Here is a 27,565-nt window from a genome sequence, read left to right on the forward strand (position 1 = left end):
TCGACCCGGCATGGTCCATTTGGGTTGCACTTCACCGACACAATTTATATGGATAGTCTTTTGAGAATAGTATATTTATGATTTATATTAATATATTATAAGTTCTAATATATTAATCAGGAATCATATTATTTAATTATTATTGATCAAGACTTAATTTAGAATTAATTAAGTGATCAAAATGAACTAAGTAAATATGGACTCTTATATATATATATATATATATATATATATATATATATATATATATATATATATATATATATATATATATATATATATATATATGGAATGGGCCAAGTTCATTTAGGTTGGGCTAAGCTTTCATGGATAGTCCATGGAGTGTTTAACCCATGGATCATATGAAATGAAAGGTCATGGGTTTAACCCTAGTCTCCATACTATATAAATATGTCCTTGGTTGGTGAAATTGGAACTAGTGTGGATACACTAAGAAGGGCTAGCCGATTTCACTAGAGAGAACCAAGTATCCATATTCTCTAAAGTCTTCCAAGGTGTTTTGGTGATTTGTGATTCCACTTGAGGCTTCCACACTATTGGGGCTAGGCTCTTAAAGCTTGAAGACATCAAGCTACATCAAAAGGTATGTCATCTAACTAGTACTTTGTAGTATAAGAGCTTCATAATATGCTAGTTAGGATTAAAGCCTTGGAAAGTTCTTATTTGCATGTATAATAGAGAAAACATAGATCCAAGGTTTATAGGGTTGCATGTACACCATAGGAGTGTTAGAATGCTCAAAACCCAACAACAATCACACCACACGACTCCAGAATGAGGGTCTATCTTGTAAGAGTTGTCCTAGCTTGCTTGCCATAATGTGTCCAACAACGGCTAGAAAAAACCGATTATGTTTATGCTTTATAAAAATCAAAGTACTTCTTTTAATGAAAATGTTGCGGAATTTGTTCCCAGAAAAACATGATAATTACGTTATCAAAGCATTTGCAGAGAAATGTATTTTAATTCATTTTAAAACCTTGGGATGTGATCGTCAATACAGAGACATAAGCATAAACAAAACTTACATTTATTTACACTAGTGATCTACATCTCTTTTAAAACTCCCAGTGTAAATTAGCTTCATTTCGTCACCTGTGATACAAATAAGCTGGAGTGGGTTAGGTTGGGAAACCTGGTGAGTACATAGGGATTTCAATCCCACAATGTTATATCATATGTATAATTTAGAACACACAAAATATTTAGTTTCCCCCATATATATAATCAACTCTTACCCCACCCCGTCAATCCTCACAACGAGACTATCCATACTCTCAGACCTTATATTTTACCTCCTAATTAACCCATACTATCGGATCTGGTTCATTCTCTTGGATTAATAATTGTGCCTATTCCATACTCTCGGATTAGGAGCAAGTGTCGATGTGTAAATCCATACTCCCAGATTAATGATGAATAACTATGTCCTATCCATACTCTCGGACTAAGGATGTCTGGCTATGTCTTAATCCATACTCCCGGACTAATGACATTTGACTATGTCTAGTCCATACTCTCGGACTAGGGACAATGACTATGTCTAATCCATGCTCCTGGGTCAATGACATATATTAATGTTCTATTCTTGGAGTATAACTCGCTCGTACTCATAAGAATATACTACCCATTAGTCCTCATAATTAATTTAGGTTTACTCTTTATCCCAAATTATTATATATAATCAGGTACGTTCTTTAACACATATTTCAGGCAACATCAAATAATTTGCACATAAACATATATTTACTACTTCAATCAATACTTGTATTAAATTCATGTTCATGAAAGGGACTATGCACTCACTTAAAAGGTGGTGACTCTGTACTCAAACAACGTTTCATTATCTCAAAATAATTTTCCCTCGACAAAACCTAGTATCAATACCACTAGGGTTTAGTCTAACGTTAACCGCGACTAATTAATAGTTTAGCTATTATTACTATTATATAAGCGTTAAACAATACTTATATAACCCATAATAATAGCTCAAGTACTTATTATAAGTTCCTAATAACATTACTATAATTATTTAAAAGCTATATTAAAAATTCCTTAGGCGTAGCTCACTTACAGCGGGTTTTAAAGAAAACCGGGCTTTGCTCGGAGCAGCATTTCTAAACCGAAAGACCCCTTTTTTTTGGGACTCCGGGAGCCTCGGGGCTTCTTCGGGTGCTAGGGGTTCACCTAGGCTTTAGGGAGCTCAAAATAGGCTAGAGAGAGAATGAGATTTGGTGTGAAATGCTTGGATCCCTTCGCAGCCTTTTATAGGCGGCCAGCAGCTCGGTTACACTGCACGTTCGGAAGGGGAGCGTTGGGCGTTCCTCAGATAGGGTTTCCAGCTTCGCACCAGCTGGCTCGCACATTGGATGGGATAAGACCGAAGCTACGCGGGGAGCTCCAACCTCGTACGCGGCGCGTAGGCGAGGCGATGTGGCGAGATCCGACGGTTGTTCTGCGATCAGCGATAGACAACTGAGATGAGGCGGGAACGTGCTCTACAAATTTCGCTTAGACTCCGTCGGCTAATTTTGACTTTATTCTAAAAGTTATATTATTAACAGGCCAGGATAAGATTGGTCCGTAAAAATCTCATAACTTCTTTATCCGACTTTCGTTTTCGTTTGTATTTTTATCGTTACGCTGCTATTAACGAGATCTTCGATTCTCGTTTAGGTTGTGTCGGCTAAAAACCGCTTGATCTAATATTCGAATTCCGGGCTATACACTGCTAAGCCGAGACTTCGAAAAATCGTAACTTCCTCGTACGAAGTCAGATTTGGGCGTTCTTTCCATGGAAGCTCTCGGTTTAACGTACACTACAACTTTCGTTTAGATTGTTAAGGCTAAATATCGCTCTATCGTAAATTCACTATTTACGCTTCCCGGTGTCATGCCGGTTTCGTCTCGAAACTTCGACGGGTCATGGCTTCTTCGTTATAACTCGGATTTCGGCGATCTTTATGTGTACGAAACCCTTGAGACATACTATATAACTTGGTTAAGATTATTTATTCTAAATAATCTTTTGTCGAAAAGTCATCTTTGACCCCTATTATTTTTAAATTGACTAGCTGGATCTACGGGCGTTACAATTATCTCCCCTTAGGATGATTACGTCCCGAAATCATCTACGAAACAGGGCATTATAATGACTTCATATGTTATCTCTTCACCCTAGGCAATAATCGTAACTTCCTTGTTCCTTCGAAGGAGTATCTAACTCTTAGGCTTCCTAACTGCAGGCGGTGCCCGATCTTGGACTTGCTCCCTATCTTACGTCAGACTCCAAATTATGACCTTCAAGTCACAATCTCGATCTTTATTGGAGACTCCTTCTTTAACAAACTTGAGATAAGTTTCTTCCTTCGATTATCATGAAAGACCGATGGGTCATGTTCTAATGACCTCTCATCGTATGATGCATTCCTTGGACTCGGGTCTTTTAGAGTCAATTTCCAGAACAGAATATACCTTCCTTGATGTTCTAATCACATCTTAAAAGGTAGCATTTCTAGCTACAAACAACTATCGTGATACCTCTACCGATCGCTTTGATTATCTTTTATTTCAATCTTCCGGCTTAAGTCAGATGTTACATCAAACTTGGTTCTCTGAACCACGTAACATACTCATCGTAGTCAGACTCAATTCGATATGACCACTAGGGTCGGAATAACAATCATCTTTTTAGTCATTACCGAAACAATGGTAACGACATACATTAACAAAACGAAATCAATTACTAGCTTCTTGGTAACCTTGTGAATTTCCCTGATCCAAGCGTGAGTCCAATGCTTCCGGTAGTATATGCCTCTACTACCATTTACACCTACTCATACTCGTCCCAAGTATTGTCTCGCGGTTTTCCAAGTCACCATAAAATAACATCACACAATAGCTTAACACATTGGATAGAAAAACGAAGGTTTTTATATTATTCCTTGAAACGATTACGTAGGTGTTCAAGTTCACCCTAGACTATGCCTTTAATAGGCTACACCATATGATACTATCTACATGGCTACTTCATAACTTGATCTTCAATATCCATCCTCACTCCTGATTCCTTACATTGTCTGCTGCTTCGTCTAGGATCATATGGAATGCTCTTGCCTTCGGTTTCGGCGGATCATTTGGTTTGCTGCTTCTTCTCTCCTTGGGAAATCTTGCTTGAAGTGTCCTTCTTCACAACACTTAAAGCAGACTTCTTTCTTGGTTGTGCATTTGTTGGCATCATGACCAGTCTTCCCGCAGTTGAAGCAGTTCATTTCTTTAGAGCACTTCCCAATGTGCTTCCTTCTACACTTGTCACACCATTGCGCTCCGTCTTCGAACTTCTTTGAACCAAACTTCAAGAATTTTCTCTTCTCTTCGGACCTTGAGGATCCTTCAAACTTTCTCTTCTCGCCAACCTCCACCTTGCTGGCGGCTCTTCCCTTGATCATATCCTCAACAAACTTCGCAGCCTAGGTAGCTGCTTCCAGAGTAGGTGCCTGACGTACTGGCACCGCATACTCCCATGGGAGTCCCTTCGCGTACTTTTTGATTTTTGTTAGCTTATCTGGGACAAGACGCAAGGCAAACTCCATCTTCTCTGTGAAGCTGTTGGAGTATTCATCAATCGACATGCTTCCTTTCTTCAAGGTTAGGAATTGGTTCTCCAGCTTGAGCAGGTTTTGGGCTGAACAGTACTTACGTTTGAATTGTACCAAAAACTCTGACCATGTCAGTTGTAGGGGCTCATTGAGGCTTAAAGTCGTCCCCTGGGTGTTCCACCAATGAACAGCACCTCCTCGGAACTGTCGCACTGCAAACGTGGTCTGTAGTTTGCCTCTGCAACCACACGTCATGAAACCCAACTCCATCTATGAGATCCAATCCATAACTCCGATAGGATCTTCCTTTCCAGTGAAATTCGATGGCTTGCAAGTTAGAAATTTTTTGTACTTGCATCCATTCCTCTCGACTCCGTCATCTTGATTAATCCTCCTAATCTCCAATGCATCGGCTTGTCCAACGGTCCCACTATAGTTCCCTTCCTCTGACTACCCATCATTCATTTCGGGCTGCTCAATAGGCATCGTAAGTTCCTCTCGATGTTGTTGAATTAAACGTCTTGTTAACTCCATTTGACGATCCAACATCATTTGGATCATCGCTTGCACTCCGGCCATCGTGATTGGCTCAGGATCGACTACTACAATAGGTATTTGCTCAATCACTGGAGGTTGATTCTTGTTTCCATTTGCGTTCCCGACTCCACTTCAGGTTCTTTCCATTTCGATCTATACACCAGATCATATGTTTGGTGCGAAATGACGAGAATTAAGATAGGAAGGATTTTATTAACAATTCACGTGTAAATCGCCTTATTACTCCGAAAAACTACATGCCAGTTCTAATACTGTAATTAAACGTTTAGAAACCTAAACACACAAAGTTTCCAGATCCGGTCGGCTACAGACCACAGATCCGTTCAAATATTGCCTATCATAAATCATTTAGAACATAAAAGCATGTTAGGCATTTTCCCTAAATAAGCTAGTGCTTGTGTCTATTCAGGTGTATTACCTAAATCCATTAGACACACTCCTCACAATCATTGCTTAGCATTCTAAGTTTAAGTCTAGAAATAAATCCATATTCCTAGTTCGCTTAAACTAATGCTCTGATACCAACTGTGATGTCCCCATTTTCACGGCCAGAAAAGATCGATTATGTTTATGCTTTATAAAAATCAGAGTACTTCTTTTAATGAAAATGTTGCGAAATTTGTTCCTACAAAAACATGATAATTACGTTATCATAGCATTTACAGAGAAATGTATTTTTATTCATTTTAAACCTTGGGATGCCATCGTCAATACATAAACATAAGCATAAACAGAACTTACATTTATTTACACTAGTGATCTTCATCTCTTTTAAAACTCCCAGTGTAAAGTAGCTTCGTATCGTCACCTGTGACACAAATAGGCTGGAGTGGGTCAGGTTGGGAAACCTGGTGAGTACATAGGGATTTCAATCCCACAATGTTATATCATATATATAATTTAGAACACACAAAATATTCACTTTCCCCCATATATATAATCAACTCTTACCCCACCCCGTCAATCCTCACAACGAAACTATCCATACTCTCAGACCTTAAATTTTACCTCTTACTTAACTCATACTCTCGGATCTAGTTCATGCTCTTGGATTAATAATTGTGCCTATTCCATACTCTCGGATTAGGAGCAACTGTCGATGTGTAAATCCATACTCCCGGATTAATGATGAATAACTATGTCCTATCCATACTCTCAGACTGATGACGTCTGGCTATGTTTTAATCCATACTCCCGGACTAATGACATTTGACTATGTCAAGTCCATACTCTCGGACTAGGGACAATGACTATGTCTAATCCATGCTCCCGGATCAATGACATATATTAATGTTCTTTTTTCAGAGTATAACTCGCTCGTACTCATAAGAAGATACTGTTGGGTTTTGTGCATTCTAACACTCCTATGGTGTACATTCAACCCTAGAAACCTTGGATCTATGTTTTCTCTAATACACATGCAAAATTGATTTTTCCAAGGTTTACTTCCTAACTAGCATGGCATGGGGAACGTGTAATATAAAACTAGTAGAAGTACATACCTTTGTTGTTGCTTGGATTCCTTTAAGACTTTGTGAGCCTAGCACCCCAAATGTTGTGCCTCAAATGCTTCACACAACACCACAAGACTTGTAATAACTTGAGAGAATACACTTGCACTCAAAATCGGTTATGCCCTCTTAGAACTCACTAGTAGTCCGATTCTGCTAGCTATATGGCTCCTTTTATAGTGTTGTCATAATTAGGGTTTACACATGAATGCCCTTAATTGTCATGAATCTTCATTTCTAATGATCCATGGGTTTTTAACTCCCATGAACTATCCATGGAGATCCAAATGGTTAGAACCCAACTCCATAAACCATGGATCATAAATCCACCATAAAAAGATTAGATGGTTGTCACAATCAACCCTATATATTTAACTAGTCTCATTTTGATCACCAAATTAATTCTAAATTAATACTTGATCAACACTAATTAAATAATACTATTATTAATGTATTAGAACTTATAATATATTAATAATCACAAGTGTCCTTTCTCTCATTTAGTCTATCAAAGTACTGCAGTTCCATGCAACCTAAATGGACCATGCCGGGTCGGGTCAAGTACATACCAAATAAAGTTATGGACTTAGACACTATATCCAACAGTCTCCCACTTGGATAAGTCAAATAACTATATTTGCAGATATGAATTTAGGGTTTGACTAGCAATTGTAGCTCTTTCAAAGTCTCTCGGAACTGAGATGATAATGATACGCCATTTAAGATAAGTGATCATATAATCCTTTGCTCTCAAGATATCAGTCGGACAAACACATGGAACATCGTCTTACTAATTGTCCAGCATTTGTTTCTCGATCTATGATTTGTTTCGACATAGAACTAAATTGAACACATCAATTAGGTTCTGACCGGGCCCGGTACATAAGTCAAAACCAAATTATCGAGGGGCCCAGATATCGCTTCTATTTCTAGAAGGAACAAATAAATTTCGACTCATATGCTTGTACTGACTACTTGTTGAATTATGCACAAAAGCACGTTTTATAACATCGAGTTACCGATGCGTTTTCGTACAATCAATAGATAACCAACTCATAGTCAACAACTCATATCTCTAGGTTTGAAGATTTATATGATATTACCGTCTCACGATCACTCGAGATAAATTCCATGAAGTGATGCAAGTGAGCGTGGGTTGAATCCAATACTCAGGACTTATGAGCACTCATGAATGTTGTAGCAACCATTGCAATGTCTAATACACCTTAGACAAATCTTACAAGACAAATTCATGACAGTCTTGGTTCATATCTACTTCCGACATATGACTGACTGTGGAGAGTTTGAATAAAATAATTATTCTGGAAGTCAAAACATGCAAATTGAAACCATAGTAAACGATTAACATAAGATAGTAACACTTTACTCATAAATAAATAACAACTTTTATATAATCAACAAAATGTCAATTACATTTTACAAGTTTCATAGAACTATCTAATTATTAAAACTAATATCATCCTTCAGCCCTATGCGCCTTGCATGTTGTAGGTGCTTAACCCTACTAAGTCCTTTCGTGAGGGGATCTATTGGGTTCTCTTCCAATCATACCCTCTTTGCCATGAGGATTCCTTCTTCTATTCAATGTCTAATAAAATGGTATTTTCTGTCAATGTGCCTAGATCTCCGGTGATCTCTTTGTTCCTTAGCCAAAGCAACCGCACTTTCGCTGTCACAGAAAATTTCCATCGGCTTCTTTATAACTGGTACAACACCAAGGTCTCCGATGAAGTTAGTTATCCTTGGGAGAAGCAGTCCGCGTGTAAGTGTTTTCTTTGTGCAAGAGTCGTTCTGGGAGGTCGGTGATGGCGACCGGTGGTTGTTAGTTAGTGCCCAAGTGGGGGAGAATTGGAGAATTCTCCGGGAGATTGATGAGTATTAGAAAGTGCTTAGCTGTTGGGATTCAGCGAGTGTTCTGTCAGCCCAGAGTATAGGCTGATAGAAGCTAGTGTCGGACATGCGGAGCGGGATACAGACCTAGGGCATTTGACTGTGGAGGGCCTGGGAGCAGGCCGGGAACAAGCATGTGCAATTGAAACAGAGTTCGGAACCTTTAAAGGGCTAGAACAGTAAGTATGAGAGGATTTCCGAGAGGGATAGCTCGGAATGATGAATGCTAGTTGAGCGGTCCGGATAGACTGAAGGCCGGTAGGCATACCAGTCAGGCCGAAGGCTCGGGGAACGGTCCAGCCAAACTGAAGGCACTGAAAGCGGTCCAGATTGGCTGAAGGTTCTAAGAGTGGTCTAGATGGGCTGAAGGCCTGGTGAGGCAGTCCAGTCATACTGAAGACTCTGCAGGTAATGTTGAATCAGTTGAGGATATGGATTGTGTATGTTCAGTGTGATTGCATTTAGAAGGTCTGGCCCCGGGTAGTGATCTTGATTAGTGGAGATAGTGCAGGGGCTTGAGAGTCCCTGCGATGAGAGTCAGAGTATGCGTGTTACATGGATAGCGGATACGCTAAAAAGGTGGTGTATCATTGGGCGAGCACCGTGACACTTCTTGAAGTGGCAATGTGGCCAAGTGGATTCCTTGGAAAAGGAAAAAAGAAAGGTGTGTAACTCCGTGAGGGAGTGCAAGTTCGCGGAAGCAAAAGCGGCAGAGCAGAGTTATGGTTTGAGTAATTCGAGTATGGTTTCTGAGCATTGTGGCTGCGGCAGTGGATAAGAAGCTCATCCGGTTTGGGATATCTGCTGAGGTCGCGAAAGGAATTCCGCAAGTGTAGAGCCAATAGGCTCGGAAGAGATGCAGGGGGAGAGTCTTGGGCTTTCGGTGTGATTCTGATCAGAGTATTGAGTATATATTAGTGGTTCATCCTGGGGGAAAGTTTGAGGATATCATCAGTGTATCGGGTTTTCCCAACCTAAGGGTGCTAGAGCTAGTTCAGCATGTGTATGTGATTGCAAGAGGAGTTGCTCTGAGATAGAGAATGGGTCTTTCCGTCGGCATGGAATGGATAGAGTGGGATTCGGATCGGGGATCCGATGGTTCGTAGTTTCTTAGCCCATATGAGTCGAGTGATGGTTGTGATTTGGAGTAGTGTTACATCATGAGTAGTACTCAGTTGTTAAGAGGAGTTATCAGAAGGTGAGACCGGTGCCCGGGTTTGAGACGATGGTCAGGACACCGTAAGGAAAGAGAAAGTCTGTTTGAGTTTTGATGGGTATGCCTTGAGGGACTTGGCTCGGGTAAGGCTAGGTGGCGCGTTGTGGGAGTATCCTTGGGATTGAATTGCTGTAGGCTTCGAGGACGAAGCCTAATTTAAGTGGGGGAGAATTGTAACATCCCGAAAGAGCAAGAGTAGAATTGAAGGGCTAAAAGTGCTAATTGGGAAAGAGTGACTCGGCGAGTCCATGGATGGACTCAGCGAGTAGAGTCGCGACTTGGTCGCGTGTTAAGCAGCCAACTCGGCGAGTCAATGAGATGGACTCGGCGAGTAGGCGCTGTGTGGAGAAAACCCTAATTCTCGGGGTTGAGCCATATATGAAGAACATTATGTTTCCTCCCCAGCCCCTTTATCACCCCCCTTGAGTCCCAGAAACCCTAAATCGCAAAGAAGCACCATTGTTGAGTGGATTGGAGCTTGGAGAAGTAATTGTTGAAGAAAGTTTGGGAGTTTGAAGGTGTGGAACAAGGAGCTTTGCTTGGATTCGAGTTTCCTTGCAGTTGGGGCGTTCTTTTGAGGTAATATCTCGTTCTTAGGCTATTGCTATCTTGTTTCTTCATTTTGGGGTTTGAGGGAAGCTTATCTTGGGCTATATGGGAGTCTAGAGGTTAGATCTGAGGTTGCTACCTCAGATCTGAGATGGAGAAGGATCAGAGAGCATGAAAGTCCCTGTGTTGGAGTATTTAGTGAAGCCTTCATGTCCCAAACCCTAGCCCAATGTGCAAATGGCCTAGATCTCTTTGGATTCACGTAAAGTTTGCCACTTTACGTGATGGATGAGTGGTAGGAGGCTAGATCTATGTTTTGGAGCAATTGCATGGCTTGGAATGGTTCTGTATGGATTCAGACCGGTGGTACTCGGCGAGTCACATGGGTGTACTCGACGAGTTGGTTGAAGATGAGCTAGGACTCGATGAGTTGGAAGAACAACTCGGCGAGTCGGATGAAGATGGCCTGGAACTCGGCGAGTCGTATGAACAACTCGACGAGTAGGTTGAAGATAGCCTTAGACTCGGCGAGTCTGTTCTTGAACTCGGCGAGTCTTGTCGAAGAGTCCCGATGTTCTCTGGTTGAGTCGAGAATCGGTGAGTCAAGGGATGACTCGGTGAGTTGTGTGCGAGTGGACTCAGAGTCGTTGGACTCGACGAGTCTCGGGGTGACTCGGCGAGTTAGGTCGCGGATTGAGTGAAGTTCTAGGTATGGAAACTCGGCGAGTCATCGGGTTGACTCAGCGAGTAGAGTCAGTCAGGGGTTGACTTTGACCTTGTCTTTGACCAAGGGTTGACCAGTGGTTTCCAGGGGCATTTTGGTAATTGTTGATTATTGTTTTGAGTTTAGTGCATTGGTGGTTGTCTAGTGGTGGAGATCGTATCTGTGATCGGAGCAGCTTGGGTTATCGGTTCAGTCAGCAGTTTCGAGGTGAGTTATCCTCACTATATCAACAGGGTCTACGGCACCAAGGTCGGCCCTTATCGGATTGAGATCCGGGTAGTTGTTATGTTATTATGATATGTTTGCATCCTGAGAGCTAGGGTGGTATATGTTAGAGACCTGATTGAGATCGGTATCCTGAGAGATAGGGAGATGCTATGCTAGTGACCGGTTAGGTCGGTGTTCCTGGTTAGAGGGGTTGATATGTTATGTGATATGCTTGATCAGTTTGTTGACTGTTATCTGTTATATGTCTGTATGTTATGTGCACATGGTTGTTTGGATTGGAGTTGGGTTGAGGCGGGTCCTGCTTTGTGCTGTAGGCCAAGATACCCAGGGCGGACCGGTTGTCCCGAAGGCCCAGCGAGCGGTCCGGATAGGCTGTAGGCCCCAAGAGGGCGGACCAGACGTACCGAGGCTCGGAGAGTGGACCAGATAGACTAAAGGCCTGGTGCGGGCGGACCAGTCACACTGTAGACTCAGAGAGTGGACCAGGTGGATTGAACGCCCGGTGCGGGCGGACCAATCACACTGCAGACTCGATGTACACGGCTAGACCCGGAGGGTGGACTGAAGGCCAATACGGCGGGCCAGTCACACAGTAGACCCGATATGCATGGTTGTTCTATGTTTGTTATGTTATGTGTGATATTCATGGGCCGGAAGGCAATATGTTCTGGACCGGAAGGTCGTAGCCTGGAAGGGCGTATAGGGGTTGGTATTTTGGGGGTAACTCACTAAGCTTTCGGGCTTACAGTTGTGGTTTTATGTTTTTCAGGTTCTTCAGGAGACCATGGCAAGGCGAAGGCGTGATCGTACTGCTCCTCATGTTTTGTTCGTGATGTCATTCTGGGAATACTTTAAATGAATTGTATTGAAAACCTTTTCCTAGTGATTTTAATGAAATCGAATTGTTTTTGAAAAAAATTTAAATTGGTTGTATTTTTCGGTCGTTACAAACCTAATCCTTACACATAGGCTTTTGACCCATAACTCATGTAGACTAACTCTTTACAAATTCTTACATAAACTTAGTCCATTATGGATCAATAGCCCAATCCATATGTTTCACTAATTCACACAATTAGCCCCATTAATTTAATTAGTCTCTTTTGATCACTAAATTAATTCCAAATTAATTCTTGATCAATACTAATTAAATTATATGATTTCTCAATTAATATTTTATACTTATAATATATTAGTAAATCATAAATAACTTCTTACTCAAATATCCATCCTATTAAATTATTCTGGTGATATGCAACCCGAAACGGACCGTGCTACTCTCGGCTCATGTACATACCAATTATAGTTATGGGCTTAGACACCTAATCCAACAGTCTCCTACTTGGATAAGTCTAATAACTACTATTGCAAGTACGACTCCACAACCCGACTAGCAATCGTAGCTCTTAAAAGTTGTTGTCGAACTCTGACTTAGTCGGTGATGCGTCCATTAGATAAGGGATCATATATTCCTCCATTCTAGATATCGTATGGACTGAGATATGGATTATAATCATTCTCTCTGTCCATATGTTGTTTCCCAATTTCCGATTTATGACGACCGACTAATTGAACAAATCAAATGAGTCCAGGTTTGGCCAAGCGCTTCGGGTGTCATCACTAAATCAGCGAGGGGCCCACAGATATCACTTTTATCCCTTTAAGGGTAAAAGGAATGAATAAACTTTAACTCATATGCTTGTTATATTTACTCATCAAATTAGACACAACAATGCTTTTTATAACACCAAGTTACTAGTGTGTTTACGTATCATCAATGTGCAACCAATTTGTAAGCTACAACTCACACGTCTTTGTTTTAAGAATATAAGATATTATCGTCTCACAATCACTCGTGAAAAAATCCATGAAGTGATTCAAATGATCGTGGTTTTAATCCAATACTCGAATCTTATTCTAGGAGTACTAATGAACACCATAGCAAACTTGTGCAATGTCTAAAACACCTAGACAATCTACAGTCAGACTCATGACAGTCTTTCCTCAATACCTACTTCCAAAGTATGATCGACTGTGGATAGTTTGAATAATCTTATTATTCTGGAAGTCAAAACATGCAAAGTGAAACACAAGAATAATTGAATCCAATATGGTCTCAGAACTTATGAATATAAATAAAACACCTTTTATTTAATCACCATATTGATTACACATTATTCATCGTATAATGTCTTGATTAATCAACTTAATACTTGAATTAGAACAATAGTTATCCCATGCTCCAAGCATGCACACTATGTTTACCTATGGTCCTTACTTTGTGAAATAGATCAATTGTAACCATTTCCAATGATACTCATTTCTCAATCTGAATCCTTATAGTAAGTGTAAGAATACCAAATTCTTGCCATTCACTATAATCTGTTAGATTCGAAACTTAAATGCAATAATCCTTTTGTAATTTCAATGCACAAAGGTCACAAAGACTATGTCAATAATATTACAAAGTATTCGCTTTGGACATTGGTTACTGGACCAATTCCATGGTAGCGAAGTCTCATATTCAAAGTACATTCCTTTGAACATCCTTCTTACATTAAGGTTTCTAATCTTACATAGATTTTATGATTAACTTCCACTCATGGAACACTTCCATAATTCCATATGACTAGCACTTGTGAACAAGAGTTACCTCTTCTCAGAACTTGTGAATATGGACCTTCCAAAACTTGTACTATACTTCCAACTGTCCACAAGCAACTGATCTTTGGTAAACCCTAATCCATACACATAGGCTTATGATCTATAACTAATGTGGACTAACTCTTTATGGATTCTTACATAAACTTAGTCCATTTTGGATCAATAGCCCAGTCCATATGTTTCACTAATTCACAAAATTAGCCCCATTAATCTAATTTGTCTCTTTTGATCACTAAATTATGTCAAATTAATTCTTGATCAATACTAATTAAATTATATGATTTCTCAATACTTATAATATATTAGTAAATTATAAGTAACCTCTTACTCAAATATCCATCCTATCAAATTGTCCTGGTGATATGCAACCCGAAATGGATCATGCTACTCTCGGGAAGTACATACCAATTACAGTTATGGGATTAGAAACCTAATCCAACACTCACGACCATCAGTAATCCTCATAGTGGTTAGAGCAAGTGCCCTCACCACTCCTCTCAACAACTCTGGATAGTCGGCCTTCTTGTGGTCCACTTGGTTGTAGTGAAAACATAACGGGCTTGTCCCCTAGGGACAATCTCGGCTTACATGACCAACCTTTCTACATTTGTAGCAACCCATACCCCTAGATCGATAAACCCCATCATGTTGCTTCCCACACATGTTACACCGACCTCGACCGTGTTGGACCCTCAACCGCTGATCAGAAGTCTTGGGTCTCTTTGCATGACCCCCAACTATCTGCACCTGCTTTGGCTTCCTCTTCCCCAGGTGCTCCAAAATCAATCTCCCACTCTTGGGCTCTAACAATCATATCCTCCAAAGTCTGACAAGTTGAAAAGCTCACAAACTCTCTGATATCGTCTTGCAGCATATCACGGTAGCTTTTCTTCTTCATCTCCTCATCTGCGACATACTATTGAACCAAAAGAGCCCTCTCCCTAAACTTGGAGGTGATCTTCACCACAGTCTTAGTCTTCTGGCAAAGTTCCTAAAACTTCCTCGCCAACTGTTGCAGCTCAATAGCTGGTTTAAACACCGCCCTAAAACAGGTCACAAGCTCATCCCAAGTCATCATCTTAATGGATTCGCCTCCTAAAGCGAAGTCTACCTCTTCCCACCAATGTCGATCTCTATCTTTCAAAAGACAGGATGCAAAAATGACCTTCGATTCCTCGGGGCAAAAACTCGTCTGAAAAGCGTTCACCATATCCACTAATCACCTCCTACTAGCAATGGGGTCCTTCTCCCCAAAGAAATCGGGAGCTCCACAAGCACAGAACTCGTGGAATGAAAAGGTGCAAGCTCACACAATAGCCATAATCTCAGTGCAGAATGTGACTAGATGCTTATCCAAAATCTCCATAATCCCCTCCTTGACCAATCCGAAGATCTCAGTAGCCTGCTCCAAAATATCGCGGGTGATCTCTGACGAGATGAACTCCTACATCTGCTTATCAATCACCTCAATACCTGCACCTAAGCTTGAACCAGAACCAGAACCTCTTCCACACGTTCTCATCACCATTCTGAAAAGAAAACATGCAAATGATTAGACATACCCAAGAATCCTCAACCCATAGGCTTCCTAGATTCTACGTGACTATCCTCAATTCGAGTATACATCCTATGCTTTTAGTAGTACAGGCCCAATACTACCTTCTGTACCTATCCATACTTTCCTCAAGAATCATTATGAATCCTCCAACTCACCATCTCAAACTAATACTCCAAATACCCGCTAAACAGCGCAACCAAACCCACTAAAACGCTTCCTAGGCTTTCCAAGGTTTTCGACCTCACCTTGTCATTACCTACTGAAGAACTCCCATAATCTCAGCTAACTACTTCATGAATACAATCACATGCCATAAAGCTTAGATAATCCTTCGATTAAGGTTAGACTCAAACGAGAGATGTGTAATAGATTTAAATCCATCACTCTGAGATTATTTAACGTTTGAAAGATGTGACTTAATCTATTCACTTAATAGTTAACTCACATCACTAAGAGTCCCAAAAAGCACAAAGAAAGCAACATTTGTGTAGTAACACTCTAAGCCACAAAAAAACCAAGAGCATCTAAACCTCACTCACTACAACCCATGCTAAAAACTTCCACTCTCACTGTCATTTGCCTTATGCATGCAAATTATACACGATAAAAGATCATATATACTATCGAATAAAAGAATCTACCCTAGGACCACAACCAAAGGAGGAACATGAAATAAGGCTAACTCAGTCATTCTAAGTCTATATGATCGTAATTGTATACAATTTTTAAATCATACTCTTAGAAATTACAAATTCCAAATCTAGCATAGCATCTGATCCTCCTAGGCTATGAGATATCACATATTAGGCGAAGCCATCCAATCATCTGAAATCCATTCTATCCTGCAATTCTAAAAGCTCAAACAATCGGGCATATAAAGGCATATCTCCTAGCATGAAATCCTAAGCAGATCCTTAGCCCTAATCTAGCATGTAATTCTCATAACATATGACATAGCAAACATGTACAGGTATTTTGGGAGTCACTTACATGATCTCGCCTGAATGCACACATCACACCCCCTTTTTCTTAATAAAAGTCTATTCAGAAACTTATTTTCTTTACAAAAAATTTTTAGAAACTTATTTTCTTTCAAAAGATTACAAATTACTTAGTTTGAGTTCAGACATACCCGAAAGTGTGCCTGAATCCCTTAAACCAAGGTTCTAATATAGACTTGTAACATCCCAAAAAATTCATAGTAAATTTTTCATTTTTTTAAAAAATAGTAAACCATACAAAAGAGTTTGTTCCAAAACTGATTAAAGCGAGTATGTTATTTAAACATCAGAGTAAAGATCATAAATTGCCATTGCGAAAAACTCTGGGGCATGTTGTGCAGTCATGTCGGGTCATTCCCTTTCGAACCAGAAGTACCTTAAACCATAAACATAAAACCGCAAGCACAAAGCTTAGTGAGTTCCCTAAAATACCACATACCATACAAACAATAGATATTACTATGTGCCAACCATAGTATTGCCATTATGCCACGAGCCGTATCATGCTCTTCCCTTTCCAGGCTCAGGGCCAAAACCATGGGTCTTACAGAAAAGTGCCAAGAGACACCTCCTGGTCTTCCATGAAAGTATCATAAAGACAACTAGCATACTACATATAACTGCAAAGGTCTAGACCTTGGCCATGCATATAATTTTCCAGGAGCCACCTTCGGGATTTTCATACAAATTCTAAGGGCCACCCCATGGTCTTCCTATACAATATAAGCTAATGGGCCAACATTAGTGCCTTTAACCCCCTAGTATAGTGAGGAGAGTCAACTGAATCACAAATTCGACCAACACTCAGCTCAAAACCATGTCGACCACAGCTAACTGCTCTCCTGCTAAGAGATGGGTGCTTAACACCTCCTACTAATCCACACAAGGTAAGCCCTAAGTCTACCTTCTAAAAAAATAGAATTTGACCAAAAGTCAACCCATGTAAAAAGTCAACCAATGCCAAAAGTCAACTGTCAAAGTCAAAGTTAACTACCCAAATGTCAACTATTCATTCTCAGGTCGTGACCAACCCTTGGTCACGTCATGAGAGCTCACTCGGTCCGATTCCAACTCATCATGACTCAACCTGGCCAACTCAGTTAGGGAATGACGCCTTATCTGACCTCACGATATGGGCAGACTTTCCTTATGTCGTGAGCCCCAGAAAGCTCATAAGAAATGGGATCCACCACTCCTCACATCGTGAGGCCTTATGTCTCACGTGGTGAGAACATTCTAAGGCCAAAAATCCAACTTTTAAGTCCTTAGTCCATTAAGCCTTAGAATCTAACTTTCTAGAAGGTCTTATAATAGCTTAATATACTTGAAAGGTAATTCTTTTAGTAAATATATGTCCAATACATGGCTAGATCTCATTTTGGTGACAGTTGAAGAAAAAGACATCCAACTTTCATGAAAGGTTCAAAAACCAAACCATTCGCTAGATCTGAACTCCATAACAATCTTAATGCCATTATAACCCATAAAGTTGCCAAATTTATGGTTTCCATCCACTCAAACTTGCTCAACCAAGGAGGAAATTGGGACAAAACTTATATCTAACCTCATATAGCAATAAAGGTGGAAGCTTTGACACTTACAATGGTCCAAAAACAATGTAAAGTGATGATGATGATGATGATGATGATGATGATGATGATTCATTTCAAGCCTTTACAAAAGATCTCCTTCTCTTTATTCTTTTCTTCTTCAAACCAAGAAAGGCTCCAAAATGACTAAGAATCAAGCAAGGGATGGACGCTAAGGTTTTCTGAGGTGAAAGAGGGTTTTGAGGCTAATAAGAATCCCAAAAATGGGTATAGATGTGATTAAATACAAAGGAACCCTTAAAAGATTATGGGCTCGAGCTGCAGCACATCCCACGTTGTGAGCCATTATATCTCACATCGTGAGACCAGTCTGGAACGAAAGTTTCCAACTTGGCCCATATCACGTCGTGGGCCTCTACGTCTCACGTCGCGAGGCTCATTTTCCTCCAAAATCCAACCTTTTGACTCCTTGAAACCCTAAATCGAAACATCTAGGAAAACGGTTGTTTCATATCATGGCTGAATCAACAAGCAATTCCACCGATCCAAGTGTTCTTCCTTTTTCCAGTCCATTTTATATCGGATTCTCTGGTAACCCTAGCTCCATTTTGGTCACAAATGTCTTCAATGGTGCTGGATTCACAACATGGCGTCGATCTATGATCATCGCCTTATCAACTAACAACAAACTAGGTTTTATCGATGGATCAATTTCACAACCTGATCCTAATTCTTCTTCTTATTCCAACTGGTACCGTGCTAATTCAATGGTAATCATTTGGCTTCTTAATTCACTCTTAAGAACATTACGGACAATGTTCTCTTTCTTCAGAAAACTTCTGAGATTTGGAAAGAAACTCAATCAAATATAAGAGCAATCCAGTGGTGTTGTGATTTATCAAATTCAGCAACAGCTTTGTTCAGTTACACAAGGATCGGATGATTTCTCCACATATTATACAAAATTGATGAGGATATGGGATGCACTTCGAGTTATACAAGATCTCCCGGTATATTCATGTGGTACTGCAACAACAATGCATAAATTTCTTGATGACTTGAGATTGATTCAACTTCTAATGGGGCTCAATGAATCATATAAGATAATTCGGGAACAAATACTCATAATGAAGCCTCTTCCTTATCTGTCAACTGCTTAAGCCCTTATTCTTCAAGAGGAACATCAAAGAGAGGTTCATTCTTCCTCTATTCTTAACAGTAATGCCATGGCCATGTAAATTTCTTCTTCACAATTCTAATAATTCTTCCAAACAAACATTGAATCGCACTCACTGTAAGAAGAATGGTCATAATAAAATTCATTGATATCGATTGGGTGGATTTCCCTAAAATTTCAAGTTCACCAAAGGTTAAAACGAAGATTCTTCATCTATTCATAATGTTACTAAAATATCTATAGGACAAGGTGTTTCAACATCTCCATCCATGAATTTCACTGCTGAACAATAACATCAACTGTTGCAATTACTTAGCAACAATAACATCATTTCTTCTCAAGTTAATTCTACTATCTTTAAAGGGGTACTCAATTCAGACGGTAAACCTTTTTCCTTCAAACATTTTTTTGCTAATGTGTACAAACCATCCAATCTCTTACATAAGCATAAATCATGGATTGTTGATTCGGGTGCCACTGACCATATTTGTTGTAATCAATCATTTTTTGTCTCCATGTCCAAACTTGCTCTTCCACACCTAATTGGACTTCCTAATGGCAATGACACTTCTATCAATTATGTTGGTGATTTTGAGATTAATGAATCAATAATCCTTCATGGTTTCTTATACGTTCCTGATTTTAAATATAATCTTTTTTTGATTCCAAAAATCATATCACATCTCAAAACATTTACAATTTTCACTGATGAGAATTATCTTTTGCAGGATCATTCTTGAAGAATAAGTTTTCTCTTGGAATTCTTGGAAAAGGGGTTAATGATTTGTATGTTTTTTATCATTATGATCTAAAGACTTCACTCAAATTCAACTTGTATGTTTTTACATCTTCATTGTCTTGTCAAACTTCTGTTTTTAATCCTTGTAAAAGTTCAAACACAATTTTATGGCATAATAGACTTGGTCATATTCCTGTTGCAAAACTCAAAATATTGTCTCTTGTAGCATCTAATTGTCATGATTCGGATGATCATTCTTGTATCATTTTCTCTAAAGTTAAACAAAATTGGTTATCATTTCCTGTTAGTTCACCTTTTTCTAAATCACCTTTTGACTTGATACATGTGGATGTTTGGGAATCATATAAACACATAACGCATGATGGTTTCAAGTACTTCATAACTATTATAGATGACTACAACATGTATAATTGGTTTCATCTTCTTTCTCATAAGAGATATGCTTTTTTCAGGATCAAAGCTTTTGTTAAGATGGTTAAAACTCAATTCCTCACAATGGTAAAGATTATTTGAAATACCCACACTTTCGTATTTCTAAAAGACCCAAACTTTCATACTTGACAATATAGTTACTCCAAAACATGCTACTTAAATATTCATAAAAACAATATTTTACATTGATAAAGTGATTACAAACTGCTAGATACAAACCGACTATTACAAAGTATTATATATTACACAACTGCCCAGGATACTATACTTTTATACATACATGATCCCTAAATACTAAAGTAATATTACAATTATTCTAAACCTTCCAACAGTATATGACTATACTGGTTACTTATCTCCTGCTAATTTGTTAAACATTGAGAGGGTAAGCGGTGACGCTTAGTGAGTTCAATAATTGATACAACATTAACGTTATGCCATATATATATATATATATATATATATATATATATATATATATATATATATATATATATATATACACACACACTTTAATATGGTAGAAGCAAAGAGGAACAACGAACAACAAAGGCATACGTGAATCATGTGACAAGCTTTCCATATAAATCAATGATTTGATTCAAAGATATACAATCAATGAGACATAAAAATTTCCATACTTGATATACATCAATAAAGCTTTGGCCCAAATGGCATAGAAGACATACAACTTCTGATTAACATTTTGGTAGATTTCAGGCTTATATCCCTGTCTAACCTTCTGCCAATGCCATAGAATATAAGTCATTCTCTTACGGAGACACGCTCTACATAGCCAGAGACTACATACCAGTACCAATGTGAATCTAAGTCCTTTCACTGATCACATGGTTAAAGGTATTACTTTGATATTAAAATAGCGAATAAAAATAACACGGGAAAATAATCCGAAATAATAACACTGAAAAGCACATACCACATATAACACATAACATACAATTGCTCCTATATATTGAACTCACTCTGGAATAACCGGAGGATAAAATAGTAATTTGGGCAGCACTTCGTTATAATAAATAGCTTTCTTCGTTAAAAATCGGGAGCTTTATTGAAAACCGGGCCCTGCGAGGGTTGGGCTTCAAACCGAAAAGATAAATTTCTCTGGCTTCTCTGGCACTTCGGAACGGATTTCGGGTGTTAAAAATTATATCGGGGCTTCGGGGGAAGTCGAAATAGCTACAATATTGATTTTGGGGTGAAAAAGTTCCAATTTCTAAAACTTAGCTGGGAGATCTCGCAGCCTCCCTTTTATAGGCGAAGATCAGATCCGGAGGAGGGCAGGTGGCAGCAGTAGTAAAGGCCAGGTGGAGGGTGCGAGGTTCGGACACCGGCGCAACACGCGTCGGCTTCAGACTGGTCCAACGCCTCGGATGTAAGGAGTTATCGGGCACGCGTCGGAGTCTCGGCTGCAAAGCGCATCGGTGACTAAGCTGCTTTAGACACGAGTCGGACACGGGGCGAGATACGGACGAGGGTGACATGGCCGAACACCATCTATGCGAAATTCCTCGGATTTCAGACGTTTCTTGATTTTTGAGCCAAAAATTTCCGAAATTCATAACTTTCGCATATGAGCTCCATTTTTGACGTTCATTATATGCACGCGTAGGTAAAATTATGCTCTACAACTTTCGTTTAGACTTAGTTGGCTAATTTTGAAGTTATTTTTATTATTTTTTTTTTCATAGACCGGGGCAGAAAAATCAGTTAAAAATTTATAACTTCTTCATCTGACGTCCGTTTTCGTCTGTCTTTTTACCGTTGTACTACTATTGACGAGACCTTCGATTCTCGTTAGGGTTGTGTTGGCTAAATATCACTCGATCTTTATTTTGAATTTTTAGTTGTCTATTGTTATTCCGAAACTAAGAAAAATCATAACTTCCTCATACAGAGTCATATTTAGACCTTCTTTTTATGAAAATTCTCGGTTTAACAAATAATACGAATTTCATTTAGATCACCAAGGCTAAAAAGTAGTTTATCAAAAACTCACTTTTTACGTCATTCGGCGCCGTGCCAGTTTTGTTGCGGATCTTCGGTTGGTCATAACTTCTTCGTTATAACTCAGATTTCGATGAGGTTTTTGCCTGAATGTTTCTAACGAGACTCTTTACAACTTTCAATACTAAAACTTTACTTATTTCAAATTTTATATTTTCGTTAAATTTCAATATTTGTCTTTTGATTGGAATCTCATAAGACTTCCAATATTTTCTAGTGATTCTAAACATAGTTTTACTTCATTTCTAGTAAAAGCTATATGTTAGAACTCAATCACTACTAGAAAAACAGCCTTTTACGACGCCCATTGCGCGTCGTAAAAGGCTCAGATGACGCGCAAATGCGCGTCAAGGAAGGCCCTGTCATCAAGAGAGACGACGCGCTTTTGCGCATCGTCTATAGATGACACGCATTTACGACGTGCGTTTACGACACGCAATGCGTATCAAGGAAGGCCTTGTCAAAATGGAAGACGACACGCATTCGTGTGTCGTAACCTTACGACGCGCGTGTGAATGACACATAATGCGTATCATTAAAACCCCTGTCAAGAAAGGCCATGTCATAAATGAAGATGACACACATTTTTGCGTATCGTAAATTTAAATGTTTAAAAAAAATTTATTTATATATTTATTAATTTTCAAATTAGATTTGCATTTACTGTCTCATAATAGAAATAAAATACCATATAAAAAAATACAATCCATTGCATAAAATTTAATGTCATACAATTCTATTTCTTACAAAATATAAATTTGCATTCATCTAATCTACTCTGTGTTTCATACTAACAATTGAAATGAAGAATACAACACTTGCATTTGCAACATCTTATCTCTTTCATCTTGAGCTTTCTTTTCCTCTTTTAACTCCAAAGCTATTCGCTTTCATCAACCCTGTAAACACAGCACAAAATCACTTGTCATTTTCATTCTACTTTTAAAATTACTTGTCATTTTAATTTGATACAAGAAAAAAGAGAAGAACTTGCACCTGTTTATCCTTGTTGTGAATCTCTTTTTCAAGAAGTTCAACCCGCTTAAGGGACTCTTGAAGACTTTTCTCTTTTTCATTCAAAGCTCTGTACAAAAAGGAGTCATGTGTCAACAAAAATGCAGTATATTACTTTGATGAGTTATGGTTATCAAACCTTTTCATGTCTAAATCATTAGTTTTGACTTGATTGATTTGTTGTTTAAAAGCATGAAACTCCATTTCTAGCTCTTCCTTTTGCAATCTACGCATTGGACAAGGAGATGACTTACATCTTATCTTGCTTTCTCTATTCATTTCCTCTACCTGTCATTTCTCTTCTTTAGGGTTCTAAAAAAACAAAAAACTCATGATTTGGTCAGTTCTTTAAAAGTTGAAATGTCTTCTAGTTTCCATTTAAAACAAATAAAACTACAACAACCACCTACTAGAGAATAGTTGTAGATGACATATTAAAGATAGAAGCAATATGTTATATGACCATATGTACATGACATAGAATCCCAGGTTTGTACTCTCCATCTTTTCTTGCATTTACATAAATAAAGCTTCAATTATTTATGCATCCAACAAACATTAAATTTACACTCATAAATCATAATCATAATGGCAGGTTGTAGGTTATGCAGAAGATTTATCCGGGAGGCAGATGATCATAGACAGCGTTTGCACACGAAGTGGCCTCACCCCAACCCCATCACTTTCGGCTGAGTTTGACCAAGATAAAGCTAAATTAGAAATATGACATATCACACCAAGTCACCCAACTAAATGACTGGTGCCCTTGGAAAAGTTACAAAAAAAAAAAAAAAAAAAAAAAAAAAAAAAAAAAAGTCTATTGGACAAGTAGTTAACTTACAGGTTCAAGATTTGTGTTGAGATGTAAAATGTCTTTTTACCCAGTTTGTATCGGTTTTTCACTTTCACATTCTTCTTGAACTTAACCTTTTTTCAGATTAAATACCTTATGAAGCATTCGATGAAGAGCTAACCTTGGGCTATTTACACAAGTCAAAAAGTGTCAAATTTTGAATAAAAATATAAAACATGAATTTTTAGAAAAGATTAAAAAAAAGTACCTGCAGAGCCACCTTTGAACCAATTGTGTAGTTGTTTTCCATTTTCCTTGCCTCTTTGGGAACACCTGCATCAATTCATTAACAACAAAATAGCACATAAAATCAATTCATCAATGTTGTATACATGAATCCCATTGAATAAAATGCAGAATAGCACATTAACTGATATGTTGATGTACGAAAATATGAAAGGACATGAAAAAGTGAAGCTTGAATGGTAATACATACTTGTATCTACGGATTAGATATTTGAGTGTCCTTAGTGCTGAAGGTAACTTAAAATGTCCGGATAGCAGCCTCAAATAAGAACTAATTGAAGCATTGATATGGTTATTGTCTTCCACACCCATAAGTTCTTGATCCAGTTCTCTACTCTTATAAGTGAAATAATCATTCTCGTAGTTCAGAAATCTTTCATCCAAGCTCACAACACCCTCCAACCCTGAAAAAAACAAATCTCAGATCATTTGCAATGGTGACCTATCTGGGTTTTTGTAGCTCGTTAAATCCATGTTTTTGAAGTACTAGTGGTAATACTCCAGCATCCATTATAATTGAATAGGGTTGCAGGTTGCTTCTCAAGTTCAAGTGTGATATGGAATCTAAATCTCGAAATAAACAATTGCTAACTACTTTAAGCTTTAATGTTAATTTAGCAGCAAAAGCCATATCGATTTTTCACAAATAAATAGGGAAAGAATAAGCTAATTCATAACTTTGGGCAAGAAAGTATTAAACCCAAAAATAAACTTATTGTCCCCTTCTGGTTCAATATGATTGATATGTAAAATCATAAGAATCCATATTACATCTTTGGTTGTAGATGAGAAATGTCTCATGGCTGATGCGATAGGGCTTAATCTATTTAGGGCTACAAAAAATTGAAATTGGTAAAAGGTTATGAACTTGGCTTCAATTTGAGGTTAAGTGGTCTAATGAAGCTTACAAGAAATGATGTCTTAACACAATATCCAAAGGCCTTTGTAATGACTGCAGAAACTGTAGTCTTAACAACTATAACCAGAATAACAGATGCTAGTAATATATCCACGTGTCCACAAGAACTGTACATGTATAAGCATCCCAATACTTGATAGAAATAGAGCTGCAAATAAGTTTCGAATTGGCTCCACCTACAAAAAAATATGTGTATGTGTGTCATTACTCATTATTATAATGCAAAATCAATTGTGGAAATCATAACACCAGCCACAAAAGACCCCAACTCAAGACTTAGCCCTAATTTATCTCTACACTGAAAAATATTAAAATACATTTGTTTTAATAATGAAAAAGAAACAATGCTAATATGACGACATAATTTATTTAACCTACCCAAGCAAATAATAAGCAAAAAGCAACTACATCTAACTGGTAGAGTTCATTTGTCTGAATCATAAAAATAAATAAAGGGAATTAAGAAAAAAAAAACCTTAGTTAACTTAAGAATTAAAAAGAAAATTGAAAATAGGTATAACAACTTACTTGAGATGAAAGTTGCACCATCAGATTTAGGAAGCATGGCATGAATGACCATGTTAAAAGAGATGCACCAAACAGATATGTTGACAGTGTCATGAGCCTGAGGTAAAAAGTGAAATGTTTTTTACTGCAGACACCATTAATAATAATAATAATAATAATAATAATAATAATAATAATAATAATAATAATAATAATAATAATAATAATAATAATAATAATGATGATGATGATGATAATAATAATAATAATAATAATAAAAGTCAAAATGGAAGACTTACACTTTTCCCATTGAGGTCATCCCCTGCAAAACCCCACAGTTCTAAGATTACTTGCCAACTCACGCATTACATCCGTTGACATTTTTTCTTCACTTCTGTTTCGTGTTTCAGCTTGCTACCATAATTCCATATATACATTATGAAAATTACGATTATAGAAAACACCAATGCTTGCAATGAAAGTGAAATTATTTATATATTAAAGAGAAGTGTGAAATTTTTTGAAGATAAATATACCATATACAATTCCAATCTCATCAGTGCTTGCAATGAAAGTGACAAGAAGAAGGGCAGCAGCCAAGAGAAACCTGTTCATAACTAGAATATAAATCAGACCCATGAATTTGCGAGAAGTGTGGATGATTTTGAGGCGAGGAAAACAACCAAGGCCTATTGACTGTTTGCCACCCAAAACAGGCAGTAAGGAAAAAAGTAAGCCAACAGCACAATCTTGGAAAATACCAAAACAAGATTAAAATAATTATAAAATAGGTCATAAGCATTTCTTTGTTTCTGAATATGTAAAATAATTACCTAAAAAATGAGCATCCTTATAGTGACCTGGCCATTAAGAGCATTATTACTATTTTTCTTAACTAAATATTTCACCACCTGTATAGAAGGAAAAAAGTAAATAAAATAATCTCACTTACTGTAAAATACTAGAAGTTAAAAAGACTAGAAAAACATTTAGGTAACAAACAAACCACTATAGTTGATGACATTGACAGGAAGCAACCAACAAAAACACCATCAGACAGCCCTGCTCCACATAACTGTAACCCATCATTAAATTAAAAAAATAATCATTCACTCAACTGAAACCATGTAACAGTAACATATAGTCATATAGATGTTTATTGTAAATAAGAAGTTGAATTAACCTTTAAAGATTATATGTCTGTACTTGTGTTAATTTAACGAATGGAAGTCTGTACTTCTTAATTTTCAACAAAGGGTAAATAGGTCATTTAACTTACCTTTAAACACTCAAGATTCTTGTAACTCAAGATAGGGTCAGAAGAAAGACACAGCTAACCCACAGGTTCAACCTTGACTCTCTAATTGAACAATTTTACTCCTCCAAGTGGCTAAGGATAATAGCATCAAAGTGTTGGCAAAAACATGTCCGATTAATCAAGGCTAAATGGAGAAATCTAGATTTCTAAATCTGGAATAAGGGTAATGTGGAACCTTCATTGTAAGTCTTAAATAGCATAGTGATATGTATATACACTTGATAC

The sequence above is a fragment of the Lactuca serriola genome, chromosome 8 (assembly GCF_051521515.1).
Source record: "Lactuca serriola cultivar US96UC23 chromosome 8, Lser_US96UC23_V15, whole genome shotgun sequence".
Classification (NCBI taxonomy): domain Eukaryota; kingdom Viridiplantae; phylum Streptophyta; class Magnoliopsida; order Asterales; family Asteraceae; genus Lactuca; species Lactuca serriola.